This window comes from Coregonus lavaretus, assembly GCF_964263955.1.
Source record: "Coregonus lavaretus genome assembly, chromosome: 16".
Classification (NCBI taxonomy): domain Eukaryota; kingdom Metazoa; phylum Chordata; class Actinopteri; order Salmoniformes; family Salmonidae; genus Coregonus; species Coregonus lavaretus.
In genome coordinates this window covers 7,239,083-7,263,115 of record NC_140003.1, presented here as the reverse complement: position 1 = coordinate 7,263,115, position 24,033 = coordinate 7,239,083, and the positions used below count along the sequence as shown (strand labels likewise).

Sequence of the window (24,033 nt, the reverse complement as noted above, 5' to 3'; positions counted from 1 at the left end):
CAACCCCGCCACCCTTTCCCCACTTGGAGTAAACTTGTGAACAACAACGCCTAGGCCTCTACTTCCAGCCCATACCCACTATCTACATTTTATGGACACAGTCAATTTGACAGTAATTACATTTTGTTTGTTCTTTCTCCTGAACTTCTTCTACTCTCAACCTCTCCGATCATTTTCATGATGTCCATCCGGTTTGCTTCTATATGCCATATCTTTCTAACTGTGCTCCTTCACAAAAGCTCCCAACCTACAACCCAAAGGTATTATCTTAGTGATTTTCAGAGATTGTCAGAATATGAAAGTCATCTGTTACTAGCAAATTATTGATTTCATGAACCTTGTTTCTTAAGATACATATGTTAATGTGGGCTATATTTAACACTTTTCTGGGATGCTTGATTGTTTTCATTGCTTTACTGGGAAGCTTAGCAGAAGTAGACATGCTCATGTTATTTACGTTAGTGCAGGGTGAGCTGCACACAGTGGACTTCCTACTAGGGCACACCACCTCAGTGCTAACAGTTTAACTCTGGTTCATAGGCACATTATTACAGCATACAATAGCTATAGGATCAGCAGAGGCATTCAGGGCAGTTAGAGGGACATAAATTAGGTAGTTTACATTGTGTCTTCCAATGCCCCTGGGATAATGTACATTTGCTGAAGCATTATGTCAACTCAGCAAAACAATGGTATGGAATAACTGAGCTGTGCTTGGGTCATTGATAAGTCATTGTCTCAACGCAGCCTTTTAATGCTGTAAAAGGATCCAGGAACCCAAATGATATGGGTGGATCCCATCCTCCTCATAATACAAGCTTTGTTTCCAGAAGGTATCAAAATTGTCAGTAAATGTTACACCCACAGAGCTGCAATTGTCTCATAGCCAGTTATGGCAGGCTAAACATCTGCTGAAACGTTCAATGCCACGATTTAGGGAGGGCACAGGGCCAGATATTATGGGGCATTTATTGGTGTCAAGCAGAGACCCAATCAGTTCTTTAAAATCCATCTTCAGCTGTTCTGAGCTGCCCTTCAACATGTCATTGAATCCCACATTAACAATGAGAGACTCAATTTACTGATGCAGGTTTAGAATGTTTAGGAGCAGTTTATTGATGTCCTGTACTCATGCTCCTGGACAACGTTTTTGCTCCTGGGACTGAGACATTTCTCACCATTGAACTGCCCAATACAATGGCCGGAGAAGGGGATGGAGAAATCCGCCCATTCCTACCCCTCACACAATTAGTTGAACATTTCACGGTCCCACGAAAAGCAGGATAGCATATGCCCGCTGCTCACAACGATAGGTCCAGACCTCCCACAGCAGGCAGTGCCCCGTCAGATCTAGAGAGAAGGAAAGGAGCCGAACTCAGCAACGTAGCCGCTGCTGGAGTCAGCATAGTTGGAGTCAGCACAGCCGTTGCAGACACAGGCAATCCTAGCGATGAAGGCGCAGGTAGGTCAGGTACCAGTGCGGCGAAGCTATTCCTTATGTAAATCCGCGCCGAACCTCTCGCAGACACTCCAGTCTGCTTAGCAGCATGCCGCTGCCTTCGGTTTCCATGACTTGTGACATGGGACCAGCGCTGATTGGAACAATCCTGTTGCTGTTCTCCATCTACTCCACTACAAGATGGAGGAGGAGAAGCAGATGGAGACGACTTCCTCTGCAGGCATGTTTCAGGTAGCACAGGCCATTTGGATAGGGACAGATGACAAGGCGTGGATACATCCATCAGGCCCGAGCGGCGTCCAGCCACAGGATTTCAGAACAAGAAAGTTCCAATTTGCGTTTTCCCCATAAGTTTCCGCAGAATTGAAATTTGCTTGCTAAGGATAGCCACCTGATAACTGTAATCCTCCGTAAGCAAACAATTGCCGCATTGGAACTCCGGATTGTCAATATCCCGGAAAAGAGTGTAATAAACACAGCTTCTACAGCACTGGAAATGTTTGTTAGCAATTCAAGGCGAAGATGGCTCCATTGCAATCTAGCTAGCTAGCTGGGTAGTTGGTAGCAGGTGTTCACAAAACACTTATTAACAATTAATATTAGCAGCACAGATGCGCAGTGCAGTTCTGTTCAGCAGCGCCACACCCGGCACACAGCCTACATCAACTGGTGAGATGTTGGGGAGCAAGCAATGAGTATGGGCAGACAGGCAGACATCTCCTCTCCGGCTACACATCGCGCAGGCAACTCTCTTGCTTTCCCGGAGCTAACCAGTCACTACCAGCCTTCTAGTTAGCTACCCTTTGCCTGGTTAAGAAACCAGGCAAAGGGTTCAAAGTCATTAGCCCCCGTTCTACTTTTGGACATCAATGTGGCTGCAGTGTCTGTGGAATGTTGATAACAATGGCAATGACGCGACCGAGTGACGGAGTGACCCATAATACCTTGCCAATACTTTGCAGCACCATCTTGTGATTGTGCTACTCTCTCCCTCTCTCTGCGCTTGTGTGTGTCTGTTTGTTTTGTATGTACTGTGCAATATCTATGTAGGCTGAATTAGGAATTTACATGGCCAGCTAATTTTTACACAGTACATTCTTATATATGTTTATCATATTTCTGTTGTTGGGAAGAGAAAATATTTTGGTCGGGAAAAAACAACATTTCTGTTGACCAAAGCCATCAGCTATGTTGCCAGCCAGGAAACTGAAACTCACACTAACACTGCTGCAAACCTCTCCTAGCATGCTAGCTTGATACAAACACATGCTACAAACTTTCTCAACAAATGCACAACCACAAAACCGAACCACACCGGTTCACAACCACCCGTACGACAACCACAAATGCTAACAGGTGTTAACATTTATCCCGGGCGAGCCCCCATGTTTTACGAAACCCATAACTAGCCTATGGATATTGTTGCACTCGCTTTGTCTAGGCCTAATTACATGGTGTGTAACCTCAGTGAATGTGTGCATTTATGTGAGAAACCGTGTTGGATGCACATGTTCCCAGGAGACAGTAACTTACTGAGTTCAGGGCCAGCTCCGTCTTGACCTCTTGGTCGGCCAGTTCAAGCGGATTATTATTTGCACAGATGGTGATGAAACATAAATACTGTATGTACAAAAAGGAAAAATACCAAAGGCATGCCAAAAACTAAAGACTAAAAAAACACACAAAAGGCCTCATGGCCACCAACAACAAAAAAGCACAGCCTCACGGCTTGCAAGTTGGGACACTGACTGACCTTAATTGGATGTAGCTGATGTGCTTACCAAGCCTAAACTCACCACCTAGACCCAGTTGCTGCCACCTGGGGATGGAGTATGGAAGTGTATTCTGAATAGTGTGTTTGTCTATGTCCTAACACTAACCTTCACCCCATATCATAACATGAATGACCAGTTGAAAAATGGCCCAGACGGCGATTACCATATGGTGTGCTGCACAAGTTTTTCTATTTCAAATGGTCCCACCCATATTGATCAGGCCACACCTCGCCATACCCACCAAACGAGAGCAAACGTACCTCAAAAGCTGTTGAAGAACAACGTTTTGGGGAAACGTTGAAGCAAACTGAATGAACTGGTGTCTCCACAGTAGCCAAATCCCCTGCAGAAATAAATAGCTGTGTGCCTTAATCATACTGAGCTTGTGGTGTAATTACAGAGAGCAAAGAAGGATTGACCTGAGAAAAAGTTCATTGACTTTTATAGGCTTTCCTACATGTGGTTTGGGAACATTGTGCAAAAATGATAGTAAATTGGCAAAAGGTGCCACCAACCTCCTGTGACGCACGCACAGCCTCTGTTCACAGGCAGCCTAGCTCTGGTCCATGTGCATGTGTCGCATGGGCATGCAGCTCGTACTGCAGATCCGACGCATGCACATGGACCAGAGCTTGTCTGGTGGTAAACAAAGTGCTCAAAGTTGTTTATTTTGTATTTTGGATAAATTATAATATACTGTTTACGTGCCATACAGAGAAAAGTTTGCCAGCACTGTAGCAACATCTTTACTTTGGTTAGTAAAGAGGGAAAAATTCCTCTATTAGGCTAATCAAATAACGTAATTGCTATTTGTGAATGGCAAGTAGCCAGTAGGTTATACTGCACAGGTGCGACCCTATTGAAAACAGCTTCTGATAGACCCAGCTAGAAGTTTGCTGAACTTGACAGTCAGAGTCGACTAGTCCTCCATTTGCCTGACTGGTCTGGTGTCCCCACCTGTTTAAGACAGTTGTGTGAAGTATGTACGGAAGTGATGCAATACAGTGCATTCGGAAAGTATTCAGACCCCTTGACTTTTTCTACATTTTGTTAAGTTACAGCCTTATTCTAATATTGATTAAATTGTTTTTTTCCTTCTCATCAATCTACACACAGTACCCCATAATGACAAAGCAAAAACAGTTTTTTTGAAGTGTTTGAAATTTTATAAAAAAATAAATAACTGAAATAATACATTTACATAAGTATTCAGACACTTTACTCAGTATTTTGTTGAATCACCTTTGGCAGCGATTACAGCCTCGAGTCTTCTTGGGTATGACGCTACAAGCTTGGCAAACCTGTATTTGGGGAGTTTCTCCCATTCTTCTCTGCAGATCCTCTCAAGCTCTGTCAGGTTGGATGGGGAGTATCGCTGCACAGCTCTTTTAAGGTCTCTTCAGAGATGTTAGATCGGGTTCAAGTCCGGGCTCTGGCTGGGCCACTCAAGGACATTCAGAGACTCGTCCCAAAGCCACTCCTGCGTTGTCCTGGCTATGTGCTTAGGGTTGTTGTCCTGTTGGAAGGTGAACCTTCAACCCAGTCTGAGGTACTGAGCGCTCTGGAGCAGGTTTTCATCAAGGATCTCTCTGTACTTTGCTCCTTTCATCTTTCCCTCGATCCTGACTAGTCTCCCAGTACCTGCCGCTGAAAAACATCCCCAAAGCATGATACTGCCACCACCATGCTTCACCGTAGGGATGGTGCCAGGTTTCCTCCAGACGTGGCGCTTGGCATTCAGGCAAAGAGTTCAATCAGGGTTTCATCAGACCAGAGAATCTTGTTTCTCATGGTCTAAGAGTCCTTTTAGGTGCCTTTGGCAAACTCCAAGCGGGCTGTCATGTGCCTTTTACTTAGGAGTGGCCTCCATCTGGCCACTCTACCATAAAGGCCTGATTGGGGGAGTGCTGCAGAGATGGTTGTCCTTCTGTAAGGTTCTCCCATCTCCACAGAGGAAACTCTGGAGCTCTGTCAGCGTGACCATCGGGTTCTTGGTCACCTCCCTGATTGCTTAGTTTGGCCGGGCGGCCAGCTCTAGGAAGAGTCTTGGTGGTTCCAAACATCTTCCAGTTAATAATGATGGAGCCCACTGTGTTCTTGGGGACCTTAAATGCTGCAGACATTTGTTGGTACCCTTCCCCAGATCTGTGCCTTGACACAATCCTGTCTCGTAGCTCTACGGACAATTCCTTCAACCTCATGGCTTGGTTTTTGCTCTGACATGCACTATCAACTGTGGGACCTTATATAGACATGTGTGTGCCTTTCTAAATCATTTCCAATCAATTGAATTTACCACAGGTGGAATCAAGTTGAAGAAACATCTCAAGGATAATCAGTGGAAACAGGATGCAGCAGAGCTCAATTTCCAGTCTCATAGCAAAGGGTCTGAATACTTTCCGAATACACTCTATGTTACAAAGTAATGTGCAGTAATGTGAGATGCTGTGAATTGAGCCCATGACTGTTATGCTCTCCAGTGTTTAATCTATCCTCTCCGATGAGACCGCTTCCTGACTGGGTAATTTGCTATCTCCATTATACACTGTAAATGGTCTCTATAGTGCAGGTTACCCATGTACAACATCTGGAATATGGTGTGTGTGTTTATGTCTTGACTGACACTGACAGCCCACAGTCCAGGGAGGATTGGGTTTTACAGGGCCAGAGTGTGCGGAAACACAGTAACTGTAACTGAGTCAATCAGGGACCCACGAAAATGTAGAAATGGCAGACACAGCTGACATGTTTTACAATGTGTGTGTGTGTGTGAGGGGTTGCTAAGTGACAGGCCACAGGGGATGGCAAACTATAAAGGTAATTTCCTCTGCAGAGCCAAACACAAACCCTGTGCACAACCTTGACATGCCATTGGTGGAGCACTCAGCTTATCATACAGTAGATTAATTTGGAAGCCGTAATAACTTTGGTTTGTTATCATTTCATTAAAGATCAGTGATGTTTGCTATTTGTCGTCACAAGCTCTGAGCCAGAGAGTAATTAAGGCAAGCAAAGATGCAACTGGACGTGTTCCCAACTTCTCTATGGTATACTGTATCTTTTAAGTGAGGGGAGGAATTACATGGTATTTCAATTAAAGAGGCAGTCCACTTCTGTGGGATGGGTCATCCTTCCTCTGGTGTTAAAATGGATTTGATTGGAGAAAACTGAGGATGGATCAACAACATTGTAGTTCCTCCACAACACTAACCTAATTGACAGAGGGAAAAGAAGGAAGACTGTACAGAAAAAAAAATATTCCGAAACATGCCTTAGAAAGATAAGGATCCATTGTCATGTGGCTCCTTACGCCCAGTATCACTCTTGAATGTAGATTGCAAAATACTTTCTAAGGTATTGGCTTTTCACATACAGTATAAACAGTAATACAAAAGTTGATTCACTCAGATAATACTGGGTTTACATAGAACATGATGTCTTCAGACAATCTCCAACGTTTTTTGTCAATATAGTCCATCATACCAAGAACTTGAACGCTCCAAAAGTGGCAGTATCAATAGATGCTGAAAAACATTCGATAGGGTGGAATGGGCATATTTGGAGTCTGTCTTAAAAAAGTTGGGTTTTGGTCCAGTATTTAATTCCTGGATTGAGTTATTGTACAAATCCCCCAAAGCATCTATACGAACAAATGGACAGATCTCGGAATCATTTAAGTTATCAAGAGGGACAAGACAGGGATGCCCTTTCTCTAGTTATTTATTTTCTTTAGCCACATAACCTCTAGCATCAATAATAAAAACTAATGTCTTTGTGATATGATTGTATGCAGATGTCATTTTACTTTATTTATCTGAACCAAAACAGTCATTTATTTTACTACTGTTGGACACATATGGTGGGGTATCAGGATTGAAAGTGAATTGGGAGAAAATAAAAAATGGGGATTATTTCAGTTATGACTTCTCAAGTTTAGAAAGTACATTTAAGTGGAAATGGACAAAGACACATGAAATACCTGTGTGTACTGATACCATGCAATCTTGAGGAGGCATATGAAATCAATTATACTGAACAAAAATATAAACGCAACATGTAAAGTGTTTGTCCCATGTTTCATTAGCTGAAATAAAAGATCCCAGAAATGTTCCATACCCACAAAAGCGTATTTCTCTCCAATGTTGTGCACAAATTTGTTTACATCCCTGTTCGTGAGCATTTCTCCTTTGCCAAGATAATCCATTCGCCTGACAGGTGTGGCATATCTGTCACGCCCTGGCTCTGGGACTCTGTTATGTTGAGCCAGGGTGTGTGGTTTCTATGTGTTTTGGGTGCTAGGGTGATTATCTAGTTCATTTGTTTCTATGTTGGCCGGTGTGGTTCTCAATCAGAGGCAACGTGTATCAGCTGTTGCTTGTTGTCTCTGATTGGGTACCATACTTAGGCAGCCTGTTTTCCACAGTGTGTTGTGGGATCTTTTTCCGTGTTTGGTTAGTGTATTTTGCCAAGGACGTCACGTATCGTTTTGTTGTTTGTTCGTGTGCTCATTAAAAATAAAAGTATGTTCGCATTCCACGCTGCGCCTTGGTCCTCTCTGTTCGACAATCGTGACAATATCAAGAGGCTGATTAAACAGCATGCTCATTACACAGGTGTGCTGGGGACAATAACATATGAACATCCTTTTCTGACTCAAATAAGATTCACTCAAGGTTGCTCTGATGTCCAAAAGATTTCAATTTGAAATTTTGTGATATGTAACTTTTAAATTGCCTGTATTTGAAAATATTGACATTGGTCAGTCCAAAATTACTTTTTAATTCTGTCATGGAAATAAATGTATTTTGCTGATACCAAGTCATTTACGGTTTCTATGCCTTTAGTTTTCCATGTGGACCAATTTATCGGTGAATTCTGAAAAGCTATCCAAGGATTATTCCATTAGGTTATGTTTTTTGGGAGTGGTACTGGTTCTTATAGAATACGCTTCATTTTCTACCATATTGTTATAGTGTTCTTCACTATGAAGTTGTTAATGTTCTTAGCTTTATCCTTTGAAAATAGACACGTAAAAAGATTCTGGGGATGAGCATGTGCATCTTCAATATGTACCCATTGCTCCTCTTCAGTGAATTTAACTACAGTATATGTCGTAAGTAAAACTCCTTGGATAGCGAGTTTATACAATTCCAAGTCTAGAAGGTTAAAACCACCCTCAGACTAAGGGAGATGTAAAACTTTCCTTTTTTTTCTATGAATTTTATTTGCCCATATAAAGTCTGTTATGACCGAGTATATTTTTTAAAAGAATGTCTTCGGTTGGGTAATTGGTATTACCGAAGATAAATACAAAAATGTTGGCAGCCATGCCATTCTAAAGAGGTTTATTATTCCTGTAAGATTTATGGGAATATCATTCAATTTAATTAGATCTGCTTTCATATTGTTGAGTAATTGCATAAAGTTATCTTTATATATTTGTTGTTTGTTGTCACTTATTAAGCATCCTAAGTATTTATTAGTTTTTATGGTCCACTTAAAGGATTGTTGTAGTTATTATTTTTCTTTTTCCTATTGCCATTATTTCATTTTTTCCCACGCTAATTATATATCCTGAGATTTTTTAGTATTCTGAAAATATTTTAAGCAAAGGGTGCATTGAGTTTTAGAGTATTGGTCAGGTATATCAAGAGATTGTCTGCAAATAAGTTTAGTGTATATTCATGTTTACCAATACTGATACCTGTTAAGTTTTTAGCGATAATTTTTTGTCTGCTGATAATTGCTTCCGAGTTGAGTTGAGTCTAAGAAGGCTATAGGATCCATCCAACTATTGTTTAATTCTGATTTATATACATTTTCACAGAAGCTTTTAAAATTGTAATTAATTGTGTTGTTGTTTCTAATTAACTTTTTTGTATCTATCTTTTAAAATTATAACTGGTTTTGCATGAATTCATTTTGTGAGAGCTGCGAGATATTTATCAGGTTTATTTGCCATTAAGTAGTATGCTTTATTTAAGTTTAGCCTGTAGTTGTAGGCTCTCTTCAAAAAGTAAAAGATCGTATTCCTGCTTAAATTCATAAATTGTATTTTGTTCTTTACATTGTAAAGATTTTTTTATGGGATTTTTCTAAGATAGTGATTTATTTTTATTTAATTTCAATTTCTAACTGATTTAACTTTTGCAGAGTATGAGATCTCCCTAATGTACGGATTAAATGCATCCCAAATTATATCGAAGGTCGGCTTTTCTCACCTCCAGTGTTTAATGACAACACCGTTATGTCCTGGTTCCAAAGTGGAATCATGTATTTTGAACATGTGTACTATGAAGGATCTTTACTGTCATTCAATCAATTACAAGAATGATGTGGTCGATTGTTTAAGTTCTTACAACTCAGATACCTTATTCAAGTCGCTTCAACAGAAACTGGATGAACGTAAGGCATCTAGCAGAAAAAAAATGCAGAAAAAAGCTGTTGATTGACAAGTTATATCAAGGGTTGATTGAAACACTATCTGATGGTTCAGAACCTGTAAGGAAAAATTGGGAAACAGATCAAAGGAAGAAATTGGTCACAGAAACTGTTCATTCAAAGTTTTGTTAGACTTCAGTGCGGCTTTTGAAATTATCTATCATAGTCTGCTGCTGGAAAAACGTATGTGTTATGGCTTTACACCACCTGCTATATTGTGGATACAGTGTTACCTGTCTAACAGAACACAGAGGGTGTTCTTTAATGGAAGCCTCTCCAACCTAATCCAGGTAGAATCAGAAATTCCCCAGGGCAGCTGTCTAGGCCCATTACTTTTTTCAATCTTTACTAATGACATACCACTGGCATTGAGTAAAGCCAGAGTGTCTATGTATGCAGATGACTCAACACTATACATGTCAGCTACTACAGCAACTGAAATAACTGCAACACTTAACAAAGAGTTGCAGTTAGTTTTGGAATGGGTAGCAAGGAATAAGTTAGTCCTAAATATTTCCAAAACTAAAAGCATTGTATTTGGGACAAATTATTCACTAAACCATAAACCTCAACTAAATCTTGTAATAAATAAGGTGGAAATTTAGCAAGTTGAGGTGACTAAACTGCTTGGAGTAACCCAGGATTGTAAAATGTCATGGTCAAAACATATTGATACATCAGCAGCTAAAATGGGGAGAAGTATGTCCATAATAAAGCCCTGCTCTACCTTCTTAACAGCACTATCAACAAGGCAGGTCTTACAGGCCCTAGTTTTGTCACACCTGGACTACTCAGTTGTGTGGTCAAGTGCCACAAAAAAGGACTTAGGAAAATTGCAATTGGCTCAGAACAGGGCAGCACGGCTGGCCCTTGGATGTACACAGAGAGCTAATATTAATAATATGCATGTCAATCTCTCCTGGCTCAATGTGGAGAAGAGATTGACTTCATCACTACTTGTATTTATGAGAGGTATTTGCATGTTGAATACACCGAGCTGTCTGTTTGAACTACTGGCGCTCAGTTCGGACACCCATGCATACCCCTCAGGACATGCCACCAGAGGTCTCTTCACAGTCCCCAACTCCAGAACAGACTATGGGAGGTGCACAGTACTACATAGAGCCATGACTACATGGAACTCTATGCCACATCAAGTAACTGATGCAAGTAAAAAACAGATTTTTTTTAAAACAGCGGGGACTGTGAAGCAACACAAACATAGGCACAGACACATGCATACACACACACACTATAACATACGCACTATACACACACACACACACATGGATATTGTACTGTAGATATGGGGTAGTGTTGGAGTAGAGGCCTGAGGGCACACGGTGTGTTGTGAAATCTGTGTATGTATTGTAATGTTTTTAAAATTGTATGAACTACCTTAATTTTGTTGGACCCCAGGAAGAGTAGCTGCTGCATTGGCAGCAGCTAATGGGGATCCATAATAAATACAAATACCTGCTCCTACAACCTAAGACATAAACTACTACAATTTAAGATAATTCATAGGACTAACTACATTCCTGCCAGAATGCATGTAATTCAGACCACTTGACGTTTTCCTCATTTTGTTAAATTAAAGCCTTATTCTAAAAATGATTAAATAAAAACATGTCCTCATCAATCTACACACAATACCCCATAATGACAAAGCGAAAACAGGTTTTTAGAAATGTTTGCTATGAGACTCAAAATTCAGCTCAGGTGCATACTGTTTCCATTGATCATCGGTGAGATGTTTCTATACCTTGATTGGAGTCCACCGGTGGTATATTTAATTGTTTGGACATAATTTGGAAAGGCACACACCTGTCTATATAAAGTCCCACAGTTGACAGTGCATGTCAGAGCAAAAACCAAGCCATGAGGTCGAAGGAATTGTCCATAGAGCTCCGAGATAGGATTGTGTCGAGGCACAGATCTGGGGAAGGGTACCAAAATATGGCTGCAGAATTGAAGGTCCCCAAGACCACAGTGGCCCCCATCATTCATAAATGGAAGAAGTTTGGAACCACCAAGACTCTTCCTAGAGCTGGCCGCCTGGCCAAACCGAACAATCGGGGAAGAAGGGCTTTGGTCTGTGGAGATGGGAGAACCTTCCAGAAGGACAACCATCTCTGCAGCGCTCTACCAATCAGGCCTTTATGGTAGGGTGGCCAGATGGAAGCCACTCCTCAGAAAAAGGCAAATGACAGCCCGTTTGGAGTTGCCAAAAGGCACCTAAAGGACTCTGACCATGAGAAACAAGATTCTCTGGTCTGATGAAACCAAGATTGAACTCTTTGTCCTGAATGCCAAGCGTCACGTCAGGAGGAAACCTAGCACCATCCCTACGATGAAGCATGGTGGTGGCAGCATCATGCTGTGGGGATGTTTTTAAGTGGCAGGGACTGGGAGACTAGTCAGAATAGAGGGAAAGCTGAACGGAGCAAAGTACAGAGAGATCCTTGATGAAAACCTGCTCCAGAGGGCTCAGGACCTCAGACTGGGGTGAAGGTTCACCTTCCAACAAGACAACGACCCTAAGCACACAGCCAAGACAACGCAGGCGTGGCTTCGAGATAAGTCTCTGAATGTCCTTGAGTGGCCCAGCCAGAGCCCGGACTTGAACCCGATCAAACATCTCTGGAGAGACCTGAAAATAGCTGTGCATCGACGCTCCCCATAAAACCTGACAGACCTTGGGAGGATCTGCAGAGAAGAATGGGACAAACTCCCCAAATACAGGTGTGCCAAGCTTGTAGCGTCATACCCAAGAAGACTCAAGGCTGTAATCGCTGCCAAAGTCCTACTGCTCCACAGCTATTCTCTCTGATTTGCTGAAGTACAAAATACTCTGCTTCCCTCATCAGTGGCTCCATCTCTGTGAAGTGCCAGAGACACACTTCGGTCCATCAGGCAAGCTGCTGCAGGGGTTGGATCGAAGTTGGCTGCCAGAGGATTCAGTATGCATGTGAAGCGCTCACGCAGTGACTTCAGGGGGACCTGTGCCAACTGTTCGGCAACAGTAGTTGATTGCAAGTGTGCCCCAAGGTGGAGAAGGCACGGCACCACATCAGACAGCAACTGGCTGTCAGTTTAAAGTTGATCAGTGTGGATTGCGAACGGCTCCAGCAACTTCACAAGCTGTTGTAGCTTGGCCCATGCTCACCTTCGGATTTCTTCCCTGTTAGCTAGTGATAGCTAGTGATAGTGATGCACCAGCTAGGCCTATTTGAAACATCGGCATTTACCCCCCATATTCAGAAGCTCGAAAACCGCATTCAAAAATAAGCTTGAAAACACCATTTAAATTTTGCCCAAAGGTTTGAAGATAAAACTAAACTAAACAATTTGTAATGGTTTTTATTTTATTTAAGTCAAAGATTATAGTTGAAGTTTTTCAAATGTTTTTAGTTTGTATTTTTATTTCATTTGACTAAGTCATTTTTTCAATTTTTGTTTTTATTTTTGTTTCAGTTTTTGTTTACTATAATAACCTTGTTCCCAGGAAAAGGTTCCCCCTAGTGAGGGAGTTGATTCTTGTATGTTTCTAGCTGAGACCTTCTGGGCAGAGATACAGTATATGATGTAGTGTGCATGTTGAGGATTAAGTTGATTCAGGTGTCAATTTAGGGGGGAGGTTCTTTGTTCGGTTGAGTGACACTGAGCAAATAGGTTCTGTTGATGTTTTGATAACGGATTTTGCTCCCCCAAGTGATACGTTAGATTCAGAGGTGGTCAGTGATTCTTTGGTTCCTTTAGCTGACACATTCTTTGCCACAGTAGAGGAGGTTGTGGTTACTCAGCAGGCTGACCGTGAAGTTGTTTGGGTGTCAGGTTTTGATTTAGCTGAGATATTTCTCATTGAGCTATGGGAGGGAGGAGATTCTTCCCAGTCATGCTGAGAAGTTAGTGAGGAGCCGCTGGAAGACCTGGTCTGGGTTTTAGCTCAGTTGGTAGAGCATGGCGTTTGCATCGCCAGGGTTGTGGGTTCGATAAAATAATGTATGCGCTAACTGTAAGTCGCTCTGGATAAGAGCGTCTGCTAAATGACGTAAAATGTAAATGTAAAATGTTTTGCGGGGTGACACGGCTGTGTCTTGTGATAAGAATCAGGAGCTTAAAGAAGTGAGGTTGGTGGAGAAGACAGATCCACCAGATGCAACACTGGTTTCCATATATTTGATGCCATTCCATTCGCACCGTTCCAGACATTATTATGAGCCGTCCTCCACTCAGCAGCCTCCACTGTTGTATGCAAGACTTAATTCCCATCCTTGCCCTTTTGGACTCCAATGAATCTCCCTTTTGATTAGCTGAGGGGAATTGATCAAAGCGTGAAACTCTAAAAACAATCTAAAATCTATTGATTCTTGACTGCGATATAGTTTTGGGAAACCTTGAACACTCAATTTAATTATCCTCCAAAAATAACTTTACAAATACTGTCACGATCGTCGGGAACAGAGGAGGACCAAGGCGCAGCGTTGAAAGCAAACATACTCTTTATTGTGATCTCACGAACAAAAACAACAAACGATAACGTGACGTCTACGGTTTAACACAAACCACACTGGAACAAGATCCCACAACTACTGTGGGAAAACAGCCTGTATAAATATGGTTCCCAATCAGAGACAACCAGCAACAGCTGACACTCGTTGCCTCTGATTGGGAACCACTCTGGCCAACCTAGAAATACAACTAATAGAAACAAATGAAACTCACACCCTGGCTCAACATACAAGTGTCCCCAGAGCCAGGGCGTGACAAATACAAAATATCCACTTTCTGTTAGCTGTATTAACACAGATTTGCAAAGAGGTTTTTTTGTGGAACACAACGTCGAGCCAATGTTTTTTTTCGGGGGTTCCCTTCCGTGTTTCTGTTAGCTCAGGAAGTGTTGTAGTTCAGCAGGTAAAATGTGCAACGCAAAACACCCCCATGGGAATCTGTGTTAAAACGGCGCACAGTAAGTGTATCTTCTGTATTTGTCCAATTATTTTGGGAGATATAAAAGTAGAGTTTCTGAGGTTTCCAAAACCATATTGCACACAATGATTATTAACGGTTAGACAGAGTGTCGGGACTGTTGTACACATTGACCGTGCTGTGGTCAATGGTTCGAATGAGAACCCAATGGCTGAATGGCCCCTTTGGTTCTCTAGAACTATTCCCATCCCAGCTCACACTACCCTTATCCAGCCATCAAGATGAGAGGTGAGCTTCTTAAGCACTCTTTGGCACACTCCTAGTCCCAATAAATGAAACTCCTAATCTACTGGTTTATAGAGACAAAGGCTCAAAGGGAACTGAATCCCTACCGCATTGAACAATATTCATGCTGATGCGCGGGTGTCCAGATGTCACAGGCCTGTCCAGATGCATTTTGGCCATTTGGTTATGAGTTTTGGTGGATTTCAGGAAATGAACAGTAGCAAGGAGGGTTTGTGATATTCCCACCTGGGCTTCAAAATAGTGCCCAATGAATGGGGTGACATAACGTGCTGCCCCTCCTTATGTGACACATTACAGCTGTCTATCATATTATACCCTCTTACATGATGCAAACATATTAGTGGGATTTTCCAGCACGATGCCGTCTTCTGTCAGTTGACTAGTGGGGTTTATGTGGACTACTATGTTTCTCTCTTCGGCTATACAATTACACTATACATTAGCTATTCAGTATCTGTGAATTGTGTTCATACAATAACTATTTATTTTTCAATGAACATTACAATTCTTATTTGATATTGGAGTGGCATATTTTACGAAACTTGGGTTGGTCCCCCCCAGGCTTCTCTGACTCATAGGCATTTCATCAGTTAGTGATTATGGAAGCTATAAGACATGTCTTTTGAAAGTATGGAAACCGACAAGGAACAAACCACAAACCACAGAAATTAATTGATGATCATTTTACTGCTGTGCATGGGAGCGCTTCAAATTCACATTGCTGGTCTCTCCACAGCAAGGAAAGCTCTTCCTATGTTGTGCTAATTAACACATTAGAGTTTTACCAGCATAAAGAACTCATAATTTGACCCGAGCTAGTCTATCACTTTTTCTTACAAAATGCTTTCTCTCTCTATTTGTTTCTCTCACGATCTGTGTCTCTGCCTTTCTCTTGCTATCTCACTCCATGAATCCAAAACATCTTTCTGAGTATCTTTCTTTCTCCTGAGAGCTGATCCTTCTTTCCTCAGAACTGCTCTGGAGAGGTTGAGAGGGAGGAAGATAAAAAGTGGTAAAATAATTATCTGAGTTGATTTGTCTTTGTTTTTACGAGGGGGATGGGCGAAGCCAGGTTTTCAGAATGTGGCATTGAACTTGGTTTTTGAGCAGCGTGTTGAGAGCTGTTTATGTGTCCCGGGACAATCCACCTGTAGAGGCCATACTGTAGTGGGCCACATCCCTTTGCTCCAGTTGGGGCCTGAAGACTCAGAAGAGCCCTGAAGGCAGGGTGTGAATTACAGAGGAGCCAATGGGGGCTCAGCTCCCCTTAATGAGACATTAGCTCCCCTAAATGCAACAAAACTCAAACTCTAAATAATGCTAATTTAACCAATCTCCTATTTGTTTAAAATGCAGCGGTAAATGTTTTACAGAGGTAAATAATAAAATAAAAGCTTTCAAATGAAACGAACATTCGTCATTGTTTAAACCATTTATTTATACGTGGCTGCACAAACTGTCTTTCTGTCCACGAATGGTAATGTGTGCTGTCCACTCAGTAGTGCTTAATTTTGGCCTCAGCTGAGCTCCTTTTAAATGCATAGATTTTCCTTTACACTTCCACATTTTTCACCATTTGCTTGCCATGACTTCTTGATAAAAATAGCCTTTTTTTCCAATGCATTAGATTTATCCGTTGATTTATCATTGTTTGCGTTTGTCAGTCAGCTGTATAGAGCGCTCATTGCTTTGTTTTTCAGGTGCGTACGTGTATTGGTGTTCTCCGTGCCGTCCAGAAGAAGTAGACCATTTATTTAGTCTAGTCTAGTGTTACAGGAGGGGGTCGCAGTTCCGGAGCGACCCACTAGGTGTCATCCTCCGACAACCTTAGACACCTCCTCACTCACAGTCGGGACTAATCATCATCCTATTGGTGTAACCTGTGTCTGTCGGTTCACCTGCGTATTTATGCCCTCACTTCCCTGTGTTACCTTGCTCCGTTTTTTCTGCTAGTTTCTCTATGCCCAGCAGTACTACTCAGTGTCTGATTGGAGATCTATGTACAGTTACTTGAGAAGTGTCCTCCCTGTTTTGTTATTTGTTTCAGTCTTAGGTAGTATTTCGTATTTTGGCTGTCAGCCGGTTTTTGGAGACTTATTTGCTCCGTCTTTCTTTTATTGTGATAAGTCCGTTATTTTGTATTTTGGCTTCGGGACAACCAGTAAAGATCATTGTTTCACCATCTCTGCCTACTGCCTACTGTATATCCTGCACCGCACCTGGGTCACATCTCACCCCAACCCTTACAGAAAACTGAGCCAATATGGACCCAGCGGAGGCAGCACAGTATCGGAGCGCTTTGGCAACACAGGGAGCTATGCTGAACCAACACCACCGCAGCCTGCAGCAGATCCCCGAGAACCTCTGCCAGCTGACCGATCGCTGTGCAGAGCCGGGTGGACACCCGACCAGCCCCGACAGCTGGTGGAGCGGAAGCCGCCAGTCTCTCCTGCGACATTGCGGGAACCCTGCCTACCACCTCCGGAGAGGTATGATGTACGTCCAGAGGGCTGCAGGGAATTCCTCACCCAGAGTACCCTGGTATTCAGCCTACAACCCTCCTTCTTCCCGACAGAGCAAGGCCGGGTAGCTTACATCATCACTCTGTTGACGGGTCAGGCCCTTTTCTGGGCTACCGCGGAGTGGGAGAGCCAAACTCCGGCATGCTCCGACTCCTACCAATTCACCCAGGAACTACGCAAGGTAGTTCGACACCTCTCGGGTGGTGTCGGGGCACGAGCCCGGGAGGCAGCTCACAGCCTGTCGGCAGGGGGACCGTTCGGTGGCGGACTACTCCGTGGAGTTCTGGTCGGGCTCGAGAGGCAGGATGGGAGGAGGCCGCCCTGGTCGTCCTTTACGCCCAAGGGCTATCGGAGGGGATGAAGGACGAACTCTCCTTCAGGGAGCTGCCTGAGCGACTGGACGGCCTCGTCAAACTCTCGGTGCGGCCTCGTGAGAGGGCGAATGAGAGAGGGAGGGATGACACAACCATTTCACTGTACCGTTACACATTCTGTATCCTGTGCATGTGACAAATAAACTTTGATTTGATTTGATATAGTGTATGTTAACCAGAGACGGTAATGTGAAGAACAACATGACCTGCACCAAAGTCAAATTAGGATATAACATTAGGCCAACGAGACAGTGTCCAAGTTCTAAAATTCTCCGGTAGAATGCCCTGCTTTTATTTCATCACACTCACAACCGTAAGCTATTTTCTGTAATTAGCTCGCCATTAACTTATAAATAATGATCTTCTTGTGAGTTTATTTTCCTGTAATATTGAATACAAATTAGCTAAAGTTAAGATGTTGTCAGCTATGTGATATGGTCATTATTTGAACTGGCTAGCCAGCTAACTTAACGTTAGTTAGCTAGCTAACAAGCTAGAAACGAACTAAAACATTGTTTCGAAAGTTGTTTTTAGTTGCCTGGTTTGCTAGATTGACATATAGTAAGTTCATTTATAAAGGGATGGGTTTATTGGTGTTAAAATACACCAGTTATGCTATTTTGGACCACCAGGCTGCTGATGTCATGCAGTCTGTAGTTTTTGTGTTTATACTTTCTCATAACGACAACGACAAGTTTGATGTCAGACGACAATAGAATGTTCATTATGTCACTGCGACAACTGTATACAGATATGTCGATAGACGTAGTATAAACCAGCCTTTAGTCTTGAAATGTTTGGTTGTACAGACCGTACTCACTGTTTAGCACATGACCTCACATGTGAATCCTTAAAGAGATGGGTGGGGCTAAGGCTTCAGAGAGTGTGAACAATGCTGAATGGGTGTAGACAAAGAAACCTAGAAAATAAATAAATAACCTGGAAAATTGTTCCATCTTGTTTGCTTAATATTAAATTATTTATACTTTTACTTTTTTCTACCACTGACCACCACATGCCAGTTTTCTTAGCTGAAACTGCTTGCAGACTTTACTCAACTGTGACCTCACAAACAAAAACAGAGTAAAGAGTGATAACTCTCATGCTGTTTATGTGTTGTTGTTTTTTTCCTTTTGAAACAAATATCCAGATCTCCGGAGTCCAGATTATCCAAAAAAGGGTCCTGCAGAGATGGAGGAACAAACGGAAGGAGGGAGGGGAGAAGAGAATCCCACTCCAGGTTTGTGACATCATATTCCCCACTGCTTCCATCCAGACCAAACAGGGCTGTGCGTCTGGTTCTCATTTAAGATCCCCCCCCCCCCATCTTTCCCTTTTTTCCCCTCTTTGGAGAAAGTGGGAGGTGGAGGAAAAGAGGAGTAGCAGAGCTCCAGAAGCTTGTGAGTTTGTCTCGTCTCGACCTTAGTCAGAGACACAGCTCCTCTGCAGAGCGATCGGGAGGGTGTCAGTCCGTCTCTGAAGTGCTTAGTTTCATTGTGTGCCGTTGTTCCCAATAACCAAGGCTCCTCTGCAGTCTATCAGCTCCATCTCCACCTCGCTCATCTGCCTTCCTTCGGGAGGAGCTGGACAAGCCAGCTGCACAGAGGGGAAATAACAGGAGGATAATGACCTAAAGGCCTTTGTCATTTTGCAGAATTTGTTTTACCAAAGACTGTGGAATAAAGCTATTTCAGCTCAGGGTAAGTGTTAAACTCTCTTGGATTGTTTGAAATGGTACTTTTCCAAAGTGGTGAAAGTTGGAGTTGTTGTTTACTGGTGAGAGCAAGTTTTTGCTACTTTTTGCACATTGGAACAAGAACACTTGATAGGTTGTTTTTGTTTTATTTTCATTTCTTTGCACATTTTCAAGAGTTAAGTTTGACTTGTGTGTGCCTGAAACTGGCCATGGTAGGGCATCTCATTATAAATGTAAGCATGCAAGCACATCTTCCATAATCATAGTTTTCTTCTGACATGTTAACTTTAAGCTCATAAATATCAGACACCAAGTGTTTGAAGGCAGATTGATACCTATACTTAGAGGGCGAGTGGAGTGGAAGAGTTAGAGGTGAGACACAATTACAGTGGGGGAGGGAGGAGGGCTTTAGCGATGCAATGCTGCAGGACATGTGGAGAGCAGTACAAAGAGATGACAAGGGGTGTGTCTGTGCACTATCTTTAATGGATCAGAAAAAGCTGCACTTCTGCATCTAAAATACAATAACTCTGCATTCAGTGCTTGTTTAAAATTAGTTGTGGAAACTCCCTTAAATGCCAGCATCAAAGTGTGATCCAAGTGGAGATAATTTATCTGACCAGAGTTGTGAACATATAAGGTATTGCATTCCACAATGTGGTGCAGTCGCGCTCTCCTCCACAGACGTGTGGTGCACTCGACAGGTTTTTGTCTTAAGTCCGATGTAGCTTTCATTTAAGGCAGGGGTGTCAAACTCATTCTATGGAGGGCCTAGTGTCTGCAGGTTTTTGGTTTTTCCTTTCAATTAAGACCTAGACAACCAGGTGTGGGGAGTTCCTTACTCATTAGTGACCTTAATTCATCAATCAAGTACAAGGGAGGAGTGAAAACCTGTAGCCACTCGGCCCGCCGTGGAAAGAGTTTGACTTCTGTGATTTAAGGCTTAATTGAGGCCTTCTGTAAGCCAACCTTTTCTACAGGCACGTCAAAACAGCAGCACTGACTGAAAGGTGTGTTCTCCAAGAAGTTCATGTCAAAGTGTCCCAGAGTCACTAGTTCCTTAATTGCTTATTCTATTGTGCCATTTAATGTTTTATTTAGCATAAAATAAGTGGCCCCCAATAGCTGTTTGTCAAAATAAATATATTCCAGAGTGGTAGATCTGGCTCGACATTGACTTATGATAAGTGTGTCCCCACATTGGCGGTTGAGCACCACCAATCGGTGGTGGTTGAGTGTAGAGATGTTTTCAGCTCGGCCCCTGCTCCAAACCACACCCTCTAGAGCGAATGGGAGAGTGGAAAGTGTGACGAGAGAGCGTTTTCCACACCCCCGGCCAGATGGACTGGGGGAGTTTGGTCCTTCCATATGAAATCCAGTGTCAGGGAAAACCAGGTGTGCATCATTAATCTTTACCCTCACCCTCAAAAGTGAAGTCAATGAAGTTATTAATGAGTGTTTTTGTAAGTGCTCAATATTTTCCATTTCACTCCTGAAAATGTACTCCCATCACAGTTGTACTCCCACAGCCAGGCTTTTTGGGAAGCTCTTATCATGAGACAGTGGCAGAGCAGCATTAGGACAATTCTTAGTGAAGGAGTTTTTTTTTTTAAATCAGCCTAGCTAAGCTTTATTGCTTCTCTGTGCTCTACAGCAAAGTCTCCGTTTTTTCCACGCTGCAGCACATAGACATTTGGGGGGTTTTGGAGTCATTTTATGAGGCACATCTGAAAGAGTTGTCCCCAAGGTAATTTATTTTGGAATGAATATTTGCGTTAAGTTTCATGACTTCATGACTCACTACAACAGATGCCATTACTCATTCGAATGATGAATGTCTAGATGCATGTGTGACTAATTAGTTCAACGTATGATGAGTTGCTCTATAGATTGTTGTTCCAGGCTATGTGTGCCATTTTAAAATTGATGTAGTTCTGTCCTTGAGTTGTTCTTGTCTATGAATGTTCTGTATTATGTCATGTTTTGTGTGGACCCCAGGAAGAGTAGTTGCTGCTTTTGCAACAGCTAATGGGGATCCTAAAAAAATACCAAAATACTGATTAGATGATAAAAAGTATTCCAATTAAACAATAGGTAATGTGCTGTGCTTGTGTCTTGTAGAAAGGAGTTACATTGTAACATGTAATTCATAAAGCCTTGTCATCAAAGTCTTGAGAAACCATAGGCCTCGTATTCACAAAGAATCTCAAAGTAAGAGTGTTGATCTAGGATGCTCTCTAAAAGGCATAACTGGTTCTACATCAGCTCTCCAACTCTGAGACGTTTTGTGAATATGGGCCCAGATTTTGACAATATGCAAAGAACATTGACCTTTTTGGTGAATATCACCTACTTACAATTAAGCCAGCCTGAAGCATTAGGACACACATCTGCTAGGTATCAGAAAGACTAACTGTGTGAAACTCTACTGTCTGCCTGGCCGCCTGTCCTCTTTTAACCTTATCATTGATCCTATCATATTCTGCCAGACGGTGAGATGGGCCTTTTGGCCAGTGTGGCCCAATACGGCCCTACGATTGGTTCATTCAGAGGACAGACATCAGGGCTGCGTTCAGTACGTTCTGGAGCGTTCATTTGAACGCTAACGGTGCTGTACTGAATGACCAGTTGAAAAACGGGGAGGGGTTGAGTTGTGGGTTGGGAAATGCTGTCTGCGTTGCCACTGCCCTTTAAATACGTCACTCATTGCACCTAGCTACACCTCGCTACACCCACCAAACGGGTGTAAACATACCTCAGACTGTTTAAGAACATAAAATAACGTTTTGGGGAAACGTGTCATTCAGTGCAAACAGTTCCGCAACGTAGCTAATGCTAAAGCAAACTGAACGCACCTCAAGTGTTCTTAGTTGGCACAGTTGAGGGTAACGTTGAGAAATGGAATACACAGAAGACTTTTCATTGGGAAAATAGCAATATGAATTCTAGACCCTCAATTTCTACCTGAAACTTTTCATGTCTTAGTTTGCTGTTGTGCAAGCAGAGTACACCTCATGACTCATTGTAGCAGAGAGGCCTGATGAAAGACAGGACTCCCTCCTAGAGTTGTAGGTTCTATACAGTAAGATAATGTTTGGGGTGCTGCTGGTGTAGTGCTAATGTGTGAACCCCACGTCACATTGACCTTGCAGCATGATTTGTGGGTATGCTACGCACACTGAGATGTTTGCACACTGGAAGAGAGCGTGGGGTTTGTGTGTTTTAATGTCTTTGTTTATTGGAGTTTGGGCCTTGTATTTTTTCCCATAAGACAGTGTTGGATCTGTTTAGTGTCGGCCAACATGATATCATTGAAAAGCGTCAATCTGGTATGTTTTTGCAAATAGATATTATTCAACAAACATGAAGTTTATGTGAATACATTGCATTCAATGGGGGGAAGATTATTTCCACAATCTTGAAGCCTACAGATATGCATCACAGACATGACGTTTAAGTTAATACATTGCATTCAAATGGGGGGAAGATACGTATCACAATATATATGCCTAGAGATAACCCCATCAGAGACATGATGCCTAAGTGAATACATTGCATTCAATGAGATTTAATGCATTACTTTAGTATATATGCGTCAAGTAGTTCAGGGTTTCCCGAACACTTTCCTGGGGCACCCCCTGGGTGCAATTATTTTTTTTTGAGTTGGTTATTTGAATAATCTGTGGAGTGCTAGGGCAGAAACCAAAGCGTCCACCCAGGGGGGGCCCCAGGACAAAGTTTGGGAAACGCTGAAGGTAATTGCATTCATGTCTGTTGTTTTTTTGTCTCTCTCTATTCTCTAACCCCCTCGCTCTTCTTTTGTCTAATTATCTAGTCTAGAGAGAGAGATGGCGCAAAGAGAGAGAGGGAGAGAGAGATGGGGCAAAGAGAGAGAGCGAGAGAGAGAAAGAGATGACGGCAAAGAGAGAGAGAGAGAGAGCGAGAGAGAGAGAGAGAGAGATGGGGCAAAGAAAGAGAGAGATGGGGCAGAGAGAGAGAGTGAGATGGGGAAAAGAGAGAGAGGGTGAGAGAGATGGGGCAGAGAGGGTGAGAGAGATGGGGCAGAGAGAGAGAGAGAGAGATGGGAGCAGAGAGAGAGATGGGGCAGAAAAAGAGAGAGAGATATGGGACAGAGAGAGAGAGAAGGGGGAAAAGTGTGAGAAATATGGGCAAAGAGAGGGAGAGAGAGCAGATGGGGGCAAGGGGGGAGAGAGAGAGTTGGGCCAAAGAGAGGGGGAGAGAGATAGTTGGGGGGCGAGAGAGAGGAAAGGGGGGCAAAGAGAGGGGGATTAGAGATAACCGACAGACATGAATGCAATTCACTTGCATATCTATGCACCAATCTCATTGAATGGAACCACCAAAACTCTTTCTAGAGTTGGCCACCTGCTCAAACCGAGCAATCGCGGGAGAAGGGTCTTGGTCAGGGAGGTGACCAAGAACCCGATGGTCACTCTGACAGAGCTCTAAAGTTCCTCTGTGGAGATTGGAGAACCTTCCAGAAGGACAACCATCTCTGTAGCACTCC

General features: G+C 42.7%; 1 protein-coding gene across 1 annotated transcript in view; it reads left to right on the top strand.

Annotated features, from left to right (window-relative positions):
• Nucleotides 1-19,217: 19,217 nt before the first annotated feature.
• Nucleotides 19,218-24,033, top strand: part of LOC311143297 (collagen alpha-3(VI) chain-like) — a 159,745-nt gene continuing 154,929 nt past the window's right edge. The window contains exon 1 of the mRNA XM_084179125.1: nucleotides 19,218-19,509. The gene's annotated coding sequence lies outside the window, so the exon portion shown is untranslated. The remainder of the gene's footprint in view (nucleotides 19,510-24,033) is intronic.